The sequence below is a fragment of the Enoplosus armatus genome, chromosome 6 (assembly GCF_043641665.1).
Source record: "Enoplosus armatus isolate fEnoArm2 chromosome 6, fEnoArm2.hap1, whole genome shotgun sequence".
Taxonomy (NCBI): domain Eukaryota; kingdom Metazoa; phylum Chordata; class Actinopteri; order Centrarchiformes; family Enoplosidae; genus Enoplosus; species Enoplosus armatus.
In genome coordinates, this window is record NC_092185.1 from 10,092,306 (window position 1) to 10,105,093 (window position 12,788).

The window sequence follows — 12,788 nt, forward strand, 5'->3', positions numbered from 1 at the left end:
GGTGCTCAGTGAGCCTTTTCGTTAAACAGATTTAATAAGAAATGTGTTAACTGTTCAAAAATGTCAACTATCCCTTTGCTTATGCCCTTTTGCCTTTGCTAAGCTCCCCTGCAAAGACTTAAGGACCCCCTGCAGCGCTCTACAGCTCAACAGCTTTCCAAATAAGGCCCTGGTGTGTACACACAGTAACCACAATTCAACCCCCAGCAGCGAAAGTAGTGAAGGTTCAAAGTTCAGCAGCACTTGGTACTTTTTCATGTCAGGATTTAATGGCTTATTTTACACGAAAACCTCATGCCAGTTTTTATTACATGTCTATTTTTTCCATTTGTCTTATTTCAAACCGTCACCAAAGGCAGCAAGGCGGAGGTCTATTTTGAAAAGTTGTCACGTACTCTTTGATTTGTGTAATAGGTTTATGAGAACAATTTGAGTCAGAGTAACAGCTACGGGACCCAGCAGGCTCATCTGTCTGCATGATGACATTTATTGTAGAAATACTAGTCAGATTGTCTGACTTCTCTTCAGTCTCCACCTCTCCCGAGCTACAAGAGTAACATTTGTATTACATGTTTATAGACAGCCACCTCTGCATAATGTGCATAATGTCAGTGCAGTTCTATATAGGAGCAGCTCATAAAAAAGGTTCTCAACTAACATGATGATTGGAAAGGATTATATTTTGCAACATTTCTACCATCAAGGACAATTAAATGGTCAAATAAGCAATTTGTATTTTGGGTTTAGCATCTAAATGCATCATAACTAACATGATCCCGCAGATCAAGAGATCATTTGCTCGTTTGGGCCTTTAATAGTCTGATACTCTGAGTGCAGGGTAGTCATGTCTGGAGGGCACAGCTGATAATGCTTTGATCTAATATAAAATGGGTGATTGAGTTGGGAAAACGTTTCCTCTCACATGAGGGGTTCACGTGGAGGGGAAGTGAGACAGATTTTTGCACGTGAGCCGGTAAATTAAATCAGGCACGGGGATGAGTGACTCATCACACTGTAATCGGTATAAGGAGGTTGACTTGGTGCCCCCCCCCCCACCCCCCAATAATAGTACAGTAAAGTTCCTTAAGGTGAAAATGAATCTGAAAATAGAAGTCACAGGGTCACACTAGGTTTTTGGAGGCCAAAAAGACATCAATATTCTTTTACTGAAGATGCCAGCTGATTTTTTTCTTGCAGGTATTTATTACTTTTTCCGTTTAATTCCAACATCACAAACGTGTATGTGATGTTCCTTCAACCTATTTTAATCTTGCCAGGGTAGAATAGTCTTATTCGCTTTCTTGCTGAGAGTTACATGAGAAGGTTGATAAAACTTTTATCTCATTTGTTTAAATTGTACAAAAAACTTTATGTCCGGGACCATTTCTTGGCCTGGTGCAGTAACTTCCTGGAGTCTCGATGTTACTGTGAGTTTGCTAGGCAACGGCAAACTGTCTTAACTGACTGATGATTCACACAAATTTGAAGAAAATTTAAAGCTTCTATATGACATTAGATATTCATGACTAAATAGGCAAAAATCTGTTAATATTCAAAGTTTAACACTGTCCTTAAATTTTGATCCAAATGTTTGCTAAACTCTGACTGGTGAGTACAACAAAAGCGATCATGAAGGACCACATCATCTTTAGTAAGATGGTGATTGAGAGGCCTCAAAAATTACAGATCAAATGTAGAGAGACAAACATCAAACGTGTTTTTCTGATGATTAGCAGCGGGCAGACATGCCCAGTTATTCATTTCTAAACAGACTTACATCAATATAAGTCTTAATTTGACTTAATATTCTGCGAACATCCAAACAAACTTCTCTGACCATTGGCAGCTCAACTTTTATCTGGGAAAATGAAATCTCTTCATATTAAGTTGAAAACTGAACATTGTATCTGAAGACACTGATAGAATAAAAAGAACAAAAATCAACTTCCAATTCATTATCAGTGGATATGACCATGGTTGAGTCTCTTAATGATACTTCAGTTGAATCAGAGACTTGATTCTCTTTATTATCCTTAGTGACATGCACAATGTAAAGGTTGTTTTAGCCTGGATTTACGCTTTAATGATAGCGTGCATAGCGTGTCCTCTCAGTATGCATATACATTTTAACAGCATTGGATGACTGCCAAGCTGATGTGCATCTGCAGGGGTCCAATGTTGCATAACAGCCCCTTTGTCTGAAATTGCTGTGAACAGGGGAGTTGCAGGGAATGTGTACTGAGTGTGAAGAATGCTACTGATTGCATTTCCAAAGAATTTCCCTAAGAACTACATCCAAGGTCACACAGTAAGATGTCCCATGGTGGGTCGAATATTATGTAGAACTATAGCCAATGGGACTAATAGTTAGTTAAATATACAGTTGTATTTATTAGTAATGAGTGAAGGACAACAAGCAATCCTTTGGGCTATTTCAGGTAAATTAATGGCCTTTGCAATGAATATGAATGTTCTGTTCTTGTGCCAAATGCAGGGAAAACATCTTGGATTACTGGCTGTTACAATGCTATCACACCGACAGGCTCACTTTCACACCTGGGGACAATTTAGAGACTTAAGTTGATACGCTGCATGTTTTAGGACTGAAAAAAAGAGCACCTGGAGGAAGCAAACACAATGACAGGATAGAGGAGAATATGCAAGCTCCACAGAGAAAGAACCACAGTTATCATTCAAACCCAGCACCTTCTTGCTGTGTGCTAACAGAGCAAACCTCTGACTCATTGCGAAACGTGACCAAACAGTGATCCTAGGGGAACACCACTTTAAGATGATGCTGGGTTTAAATGAAGTACTCTCATCCACTACTGAATTTCTCAGCAAGATGTGATTTAATCAAATTCTGGGCGTTATCAGCCAGCCAAAACCAATTTTCTAAGCGAATGAGCAGAATGCAATCAACAATGTCAAGAAGCAGAAAAGCTCTAACAGAATTTTTGGGAAACAGCAGGCACCTCTGTGTCAGGAGAAATGAGGAATTCATCAGTCATCACGAACAGTACTGCGGTAAGCTCTGAAACCTGAATAAAAATGATATTGTAATTAATTCAGGAAATTTGTAATGGAATAATATATTTCAGTCTGGGCAGCTAGGACCATTGCTATCAGCCACAGTGTCTTTTCTGATACTGGAGCTCACACTGACATCCATCCATGATAAAAGGAATATGATCTGCTGTTAATTTAGATGATTGCTTTGCAGATGGAATGGACATTAATTAAAGGAATAGTTTGGGGTATATTTGCTTTCTTGCTAATTAGAGGAGATAAGATTGATAGCACTCATATGTGCTTAGGGTAAATATGAAGCTACAGCCAGTTAGCTTAGCACAAAGACTGAAAACAGCAAGCCTGGCTCTGTCCAAAGGTATCAAAATTGGACTAGCAGCACATCTAAAGCTCACTAATCAACACATTATATCTTGTTTCTTGAATCCAAAGTGTAAAAACTACAATTTGCAAGATCAAGACTACCTGTCCCCCTGTTTCCAGTCTTTGTGCTATGCTAAACCAACTGGCCGCTGACTGCGGCTTCATATTGAATGGATAAATATTGGTATCATTCGTCTCAACTAACTTTTAGCAAGAAAGCAAATTCGGATTATAATGGATACAATACTTTATATGCTTTTTTATTAATAAAGGTTTTCTAATGTCCTTGTTGATCTTGACAACATGTTATTAGTACTAAAAACCTCATCTAAAACACTGACACAACATTGTACAGCACATCCATAATTACTTCCAGTATTTTGAGGAGAGGTGAAGCTGACTGTCTCTCTAATGACTGCCGAGAGTCTGTCTCTCTAAGACCAGGTCCCTTAATGCTTGTTTGTGTGTTCGAGCAAGCTGATGGCTATCTGATTGTAAGCTTCACTGCACAAAGTGCTGTCCAGGGTCCAGAGTCTTTTGCAGCCTGGCAGCAGGCCAGCAGCCCAGACTCCTGCTCCCCGGAAACATCATATATTTGGAAAACACTCAACTGCTGGACAGGAAAATTAGAAGTGGGGCATGACTTTCTACCTCCCATCATTTAACATCATTTGCTGAAACATCTGATGATGGATAAATGAGATGGAGCATCACATAACCAAAACAAATTCACGGTTATGCAACAGATTTTGGCAACTATATTATTCATATAAAGCTCATTCTGTTCTCGCTTACACTGATGCATAAGGATTCAGTCCCATGAGATTATTTCAAAATTAGTTTAGAGTGCAGAAGCACTTTGGAGCATTTCAATAATTAAAGTTTTGATTGTAAAAATTGTTCATTATCCTCACGTGAGGTGCTGTTGCAGCCTGGATAAACATTATAAGATAAGATTATAAGATAAAGTAGGAAGAGGGAAGAAAAGAGGTTATAAATAAAATATGTGAGGATATAAATTCACATACAGCATATCATATAATTTATGGTGAAAGCACATTTCTTTGTATCTGTGTTTGACCTCCTGTCTATTTTGATTTATTTACTTATTTTTTACATGATCTTTTAGTTACAGACACTGGCACAAGATAAACATGTATATATATGAACTTACAAGACATAGAACAATACGCAATCAATAGAGAAAGGAGAGATAAATACGCTGTATGGGCTATGTATTTCTTAGTTGAGCTTTATTAACATCTTCTTCTCATCATCTTCAGATGCTGTATTAACATTAATTAAACCCAGCTACCAGCAGCCATGCACCAGTAGTGAACATAAAGCATGAATACAGTAACAAACAACAGCCACAACATGTTTCTATAAGTTGAATAAACTCCTCTGTCAGTCTCAAAAAAGTCTGCCGTTAGCACACAAACTGAATTTCTAAAAATAACCACTGGAGGGCATGTGTGTTCACAAAAAAAACTGCCCAGTGGACTCTCCCACTCTCTTTTTTTCTCCTTGCCTGTCTGTATGTTTTAATTTGCCTGCTTTTTTTTTTCATTTGTCTGTCTGTCAGCCAGACAACCACAAATCCAAACTACCAATAAGTATATAATTTCATCACCACTATAAGTTTTAAAAAAAGAACATTGTTAATCACCATTTGGACAATCTAAATATTAGAAAAATGATAATAGTCCAATTGTTTTGATTGGAATTACATTGTCGATTTTGAATAGCACACATTTGACTTTTGGGCTCATGTTCAAGCACAACAAATGAATGTGTGATTAATCCGTGTCAGAGTGTTAATCCAGAGCCAACTGGTGAAAAATACTGGCAGGCAGGTTACTGCACACTGCGTCGGGAAGCTGACAACAATACACAAGTGAGGATAGAGGGCATTTGTGCTACTACACTGTTTACATTTCTATGCACCTATTCTGTGTCAACAATTTGCGTAGTTCATAGTTCATGTATCCATTATAGAGTAAAAGGGTGCAGTAGATGTGCCTTAAAAACATGTGCCTTTGATACTGCCAGCCTGGTCATGCACCTCATTGACATTTTTAGTCCTGCTTAGCAGCATGGCTCTGGGGATGGCAATGTCGGTCAGTTGGTTGGTCCACCACCCTGGTCCAGACTGAAATATATCAACAACTGCTGGATGGACTGTCATGATATTGTGTACAGACATTACACCTACTAAATACAATGAATGAATATCTAATTACAAATCAATGGCAGTGAACATTTTGCAGATATATTCAATACAAATATTTTGTCTGACATGTTGAAGAAAATTGCATTTAATGCGTTTAATGATTCCCAAATGCCATTGTTGTCCCACCCCCCTCCAAAACGTATATTGTTAATAAAATGAAAATGAAATTGTTGGACATGAATAATATTTGCAGACGATAAAGTTAGGATGTGTCAGCATAAATGATAAGTCGAACCAACATCAGTGAAAGACAAGTGAGGACATTTTTTGAAATTTGACTCCTGACCTAGCAGTGTAGTGATAGCATAGCATGTAGCAGTAACCAACCCTAACAGTAACCTGTAGAGTAGACAAAACTACACTCAATTAAAAGTATTGGTACTTCATAATATTTGTAAGGACTACTAGAGTAGTAAGATTCGTGAGTAACTCAGAGCTTGTAAGAGTAATTTCTGATGTATGACATAAGTATACGTGTTGTCTGAATGTACATACAGACATCTGTAGCTGAAACACACTGCAGGAGCACTGCAGCACAGGCTGAAGTGTTCAAACGTCACTGACTTCCACTTGAGCTTCAAAGTCAAAGACAACACTTTATTTTAAGATTGGGTACTTGCCTACATAAGCATTTTGCTGATTTGGCACTAGCACAAGAACAAAGGCTTACCAGCAGGACCTTCTCTAAAGGTTCAGGCAAATAAAAACCTTTGAAAAGATTGTATTCTTGGTTAAGAGGAGATTTGATAAAGACTGCTTTTCAACTGAATGTGAAGAAATTTTAAGCCGTTTGAATAATCAATTCTGTTCTTTTTCTGGTGTGGGCAGTCTCCAATGTTCAAGATTTCTGAAATTCAAATGAAAGCAGATCATAGTCATCGCCTTCACTTGCGGTCGGCAGTGTGTTTCAGGCTGTGTGTGCATATACTGGACAGTGATTGCTCATTCTCTGTGAAAGTGCTGTTGCTTCAATCATTATTATTCTGCTGCAGGTGAAACAGAGTCATGAACAGGGTGTGTGGCTACTTGATGATGGAGAGCCAAAACAAACCGTCTTTGAATGAAATGAAACAAATAAAAAAAAAAAATAGGAGAAACATTATAAATAAGAAATAAGTTTTTGTGTAGATGACGCTTTTAAACTAGAGTTTATTCAGAAGTTACTTACACATAATACAGTAAATGAACTACTCACCTCTGCTTTGAGTTTTGAGTCAAATGTCTCGACAACTATTGGATGGATTGCCATGAGATTTGGTTAAGACATTCATGTTCTCCTAAGGATAAATTGTATTAACTTTTCCTCTAGCGCCATAATCAGGTCAAAATTTGAATTTGTTCAATACTTTGGTTTACAATCAAATACCTGCAAAACTCATAACATTTCCATCAACCTCAGCTGTAGTTCTTGTTTAGTGCTAATTAGAAGATGTTAGCATGCCAACACGCTAAACTAAGATATGTTAGCATTTAGCTCAAAGCATCACTGCGCCTAAGTACAGTCTCTCAGAGCCACTATCATGGCTGTTGACTTTTAGTCTTGTTAATAGATTTTGGACAACAATAGAAATCCATGGCAAAAAAAGCTCTTTGCTCAAGTTCTTAATTACTGTTAGTTAACTGCTCGATCACACCACCCCAGCACTTGGTTTACAAAGATAACTCTGCCTCTATCACCACATCTTCCAACCAAGCAACAGCTCACCATTCTGTCATCCAACACATCAAACAGATGCAGCCCAACACCTGGCATCAATATTGCCCTTCGTCTTCCCCACGTTTTATGGTCAAACATTTATTATAACACACTTTAAACCTGTCAATGCTTTTGCTTTTTACTTATGTATACTAGATGACCACAGCACATAGCCATCTTACCAGCTATGGGTGCCAAGTGCCATTTTTTAGCAAACGAGGCGACGCTGGAACAACACGGTTGTTTTACCGTTGAGCTGCCGTTACCATTCTGACGTAAGACACTCGTGTCCATTTTTCAGTTGTGGTTAATAGAAACAAGCTTAGAACAAGAAACGAACTATACAAACTCCAGCTAGCCACCACACTGATGACCTACTTGAGTTCAAAATCAGTATCCTGCTGTGGGGCTGCGTGACTGATGAGGAAGGATGCTGCACAGACATGCTGTGCCATGCTTAAGGTAATTACTTCACCAATAACCTGTGACAGTCTATATACTTATTATTCTTATTATTACGTATTTTTCAGCATTTGTTGCGTAATAATAGAGTTTCCAACCGGCCTGGTAGCAAATGTTTTGCGGCCCGTTTCCACTCCACAGCAAGCTTGGGAACCGCTGTTTTAGATGTGAAGGAAGCCTTGTCTTAGTCTGGTGGTGCTCGTATTCCAGGAATTTCAGACCAAAGGGGAAGGTCTTAACACTTATCCCTACCAGCAGGGCAGGTTTTTGGCTAATGAGTTTAGCGGCTATGAAGCCGTTAATAAGATGGGTCTGACAAATACTGCGTGGGACAATCATGACCATCTGATGCCTGTTAGATCCACAGGGGTGATATATGATCGAGCTGCTGTGACCTGTTTCATCATCTTGTTTTCAGAACTGAAAACAAGATGTTGACTCAAGCTGATGAATGAACCAACAACAGTTACTGTACACATCTACATAATTTTCTGCATGAAGACTGGCTTGTTTGTACCTAGTCAACCCTGTCTCACAGAAATTATATTTACAGTTTGTACTAATAATTTACAATAGCACGGACACACGTTATTAGCTAGCTAAAACTAATGCACAAACCATACACCCAGACCACTTCTGTAAAACGTCTGTGCGGTACTAGAACATAGCACTCTGTTCCCTGGAAAAAAAACATCCCTCAAAATATAATAAGCTAAAAGTATATAAACTTTTGACTAGCCAATACAAAGTGTCATTACTGATGGCCACTCTCGCTGCTTCAAGATTGTGAGGATAAACAGCACTCCAAGGAGATTAATGCCATGTGTCAGCCACTCCAACATATACTCTAGGTTGCATCTACATGACAGTGAGGTTAATAACCAGCACATGCTTGCAACAAGACATGAGGATGGAAAATGAGCTTTTTTTGTTTGTTTGTTTTTTACATATGCAGATTTAACAGTAAGTAACAACACTTAAGATTCCTGTGTGACTATTCACTTCCCATCTGTTTGCATTGACTTCTAGTAATTGCTAACAAACAAATCTTTGGAGAAAGTGCTATTACGACAAATTATATATATTATAACAACTAGATTGACGGGAAACATGGAGGCGATATTATTTGCCAATTCTTTTGACTAATGCCAGAGAAAGTAATTTGTTTAGCTGTTCTGAAGCTGAGACTGAAAGAAAAACACAACATTTGGGTCATTTTAATATTGAAAAGAATGGCACGTGGCTCTTTCTTTCATACGTCTTACCGTATGGAAAGAAAACTGCACTACAGCCTGCTTAACAGCTGTATAGTCATTTTCTACTGTTTGATGTTCCACTGACATACACATAAATTATCATAGCCTCAGGATATTATACAGAAAAGAGCCTGAAGTGTTATTAATTTGCATTTTACAAAATTGTGTATTCCTTTACATTTATGCTAAAGACCGAGAATTGTGAAAGCCATCCCTGAATTTGAATACATTCAGAAAATTGCTGTTCTGCCAGGCAAAGCACAAAATTCAGCTTTGCCTGGCAGAACACTTTAAAAGCAACTATGAAATCTGATAATTGCATATTGGATGAGAGGACTTAAGCAGCTACGTGATGAGTCTCAGGCACGTGTAAGTGAGTCAGGCTGAATCCCTGAAAGCTTTTTCTCATCGGTCTACCATCTCTTACGTTTACTTTGCTGGCCAACAAATAAAGCAGCAGAGGTGAGGAGTCACCCTTAACTTCTACTCCAATAATAAAACTACCTCTGGTGTACAAACCCTAACCCACAAGCATTTGTTGTATTTTCTCTCAAAGACCCTGAAGTTCCAGCGTGTTCAATGAACGGCGTTTGGCTAAAATAAAAATAACATGAAAGAATACATAAATCGTATGTCATACAACTATTCTTAGCTGTTGCTAATGCCAGAGACTTAATAAATATGACTGATGTATTTCATTGCAAATGTGCTATGACATCGTGTACATGTGTCATGGGTCAGCCAGAACAGAGAGTGGCAGCAGGGCGTGGAGGTAACCGGCAGCACAGAAGACGGAGAAGTCCTTGCAACACCTGAACCCAATCTTGTTAAGCCTTGTATTTAAAGCTGTATTCAAAACCGCCTGCTATACTAACAGTATCTAGTGTTTGGCCAAAATTCTGCATGTAGTATGCAGTATGCAAACAAAAGCAAAATACGCAGTATGCCACAAACACCTGGATGTCAGTCAGAATCAGAATCAGAAATACTTTATTGATCCCCGGTGGGAAATTACACTGTCATACTGATTCGGAAAAAATCTCCAGTATGACCAGTCTACCTCGCCTACTACTGTATGTCCCACAATGCAAAGCACTGGCGTCTCTTAAAGAAGATCAATGATGTTTTAATAAATTACAAAGCACGAATTGGACAAAACACAAAGAAGAATTTCCAGACTTACAGACAACCTTCACTTCAGTGTAACATGTATTCCATTGAATTACATGGCTAATTATAAAATACATGCTGTATATGCAGCAAGAAATCAATTAATTGATTCAAGAAACATACCCATTCACGTAGGTATGTTATGCTGTTCAAAAACTACTTGTGTCACCAGTCAACACACAAAGACGCATAACCTGGTGTGCAGAGCATACATACATATGTGCATACATATGTATGTATGTATGTACAGGATGTGTTCAAGCTGTTACCAACACTATGGAGAGGCGTGTTTACATTTGTAAGCCAATGTCACATTCAGTCAACAGTGTTTTGTTGTCATCTGTTAAACAACGTGAAGGATCCATAATAGTGTGTCTGATGATTGCTCTGCCTGGTTGTGTAACACCAAATGAATATATTTTATAGGACCTGTTGCACCACGTGGTGCACACTGTGGTTCAGTATCTCACTTCACGGTCAAGGACTTGTATGACAGGTTTGGATGCTGTTGTGAACACTTTGTGTACTACTTCTTTTTCATTATTTTGTTCATCGCCTGCATGTCTTTGGACATTGAGAGGACAGAGGAGCACTGTACATGTCCCCATGTAAACACAAGAAGCATGATAATGTTTCGTCAAGGACTGGAGCTGACAATAAATTCCTTCAGTTTGAAGTGATTATGATAAGCACTGAAACACTGAGCTGATCCTGATAAATGAGTCACTCAATGTGAGTAATTTTTGCTCCATCTAAACTCTCTCCAGTCTTAATAAGGCTCATTCCATTTGTTGAATGACAACTGTGACTGCTGGATGTGTAAATAAGTAACTGTTTTCTAACAAATTTGTCATATTAACTTAAAGGATGACAATATGTCAATGTTGTGTTCACAACTTGTTTCCACTGTCCCAGAGGGGCCATAGGTTATTGCAGGTTTAATGGCCATTTCTACCTTTTTCCTTAGGGTTTTAACCGGAGAGTATGCTCAGTTGTCATCACAAGTATATCTAAGGTCTAATGATAACGGATGGTCGAATATGGACCCCCAGAAGAGGGAAACTGGAGTGGTATATGACATCAAATGCAACAGGGAAAACTACATTAGTGAAATGTAAAGGACCCTGGACAAGAAAATGAATGAACACCGGAAACAACATCAGCTGTCTGCGAACACCAGACCAACTGTGTGTTCACTCGGTGCAGTGTTGAAATAGAGCTCATAATGTATGCCATAGCTTATGGGTAGGATCAGTCTTCTTTTTCCGATGAACTCGGGCTTATCATAGTGATTTGTGAGAGGAAGAAGCGGCTCATCGAGAGCGAAAAATGGGAAAATGCATGAAATTGTGGATAATTTCTCTCCCTCAGCCCATCTCTCTCTCTACCTCTGTGTGTGAATGCAAGAGGCTACCCCAGATGAATTTATTGCTTTGAGAGGTTAATTCATCAACACATTTCACTAGATCCAGGGAGAGAAGTGACAGCATCCATTTTGGCCGTTTTAATGTTCTTAAATTATGACTTGTGTCAATGCTGTGATCACAGTGGCCAAATTCCTTGAATTTGTCAAGAAGAATAGTCAATACAGTCAACAAAGATTACTTGACATTCCTCGGCTATAGATTGCAGCAGTGAGATCAATAAAAACAAATTATCTGCCATCGCCTTTTTCCATAGCCGACGACTCCATCTCATACCCTCGAGATATAAAAGATCAGATTAAAGGATATCAGTAAAAATGTACCACATACTGTATGTGGATGATCATTTATTGGGATTATTGTTTTTACTTAAATAAAAATAAAATAAAGATTTTTTTAATATATTGATATAAAATGTGAGTCTGTTAGCTTGTTTGCTCAAAATGATGGCATTCTGCATTTGGGTTTCTAATCTGGGCTGTTTGCAGTGTGTACACATTGACACTCTTCATTACAGGGATCTGGTAGCTCTAGTGGCTTTTGATGCATGACCTACTTACTAAATGCGTCAAAGGATGAGCAGACCATGGCCTTTATTCTGGAGTGTGGACTCTGCATTTGTAAGAGAATGTGAACCCTTAAAACAGCATTGCTTATCAGTTACTGTATGTTAAAAGAAGACGTGTACAGTAGGACAAACATAGGGTTCTGCTTTTAGACTAAAAGGGACACTAGAAGAGACGATAACCGGCGACAATCCTGCTGTGTCTGTCACAACATGTGATTATTATTCTAGACTTCCCACATATTTGTAAAAAAGAGGGCCATCAACTTTCTACAACTTTCAGTGTGTGTTAATAAATATTACTAACTTGGCACTGCACTTCCTTGGGTCCTCAGCACTTTAGTTAGATTCATTATTCATGTGGAGTCGTGTTTCTGGTCACCAAATGAATGTAAATCCAGTTTTCACTCTCTTTAAGCTCTAATTTTGGTCTCTAGCAACTCTTGGGGGGAAATATTATGCTCTTTAGCTGCTAAACACTCCACTATCTTCAGCGACAGGTAAGCCACTAACTTTGTCTGTCTGCTGTTTGCTGTTGAGCAGTGTACAATGGGTTTTCTTTTTCACTGAAAACAGCTGCCAAAAACAG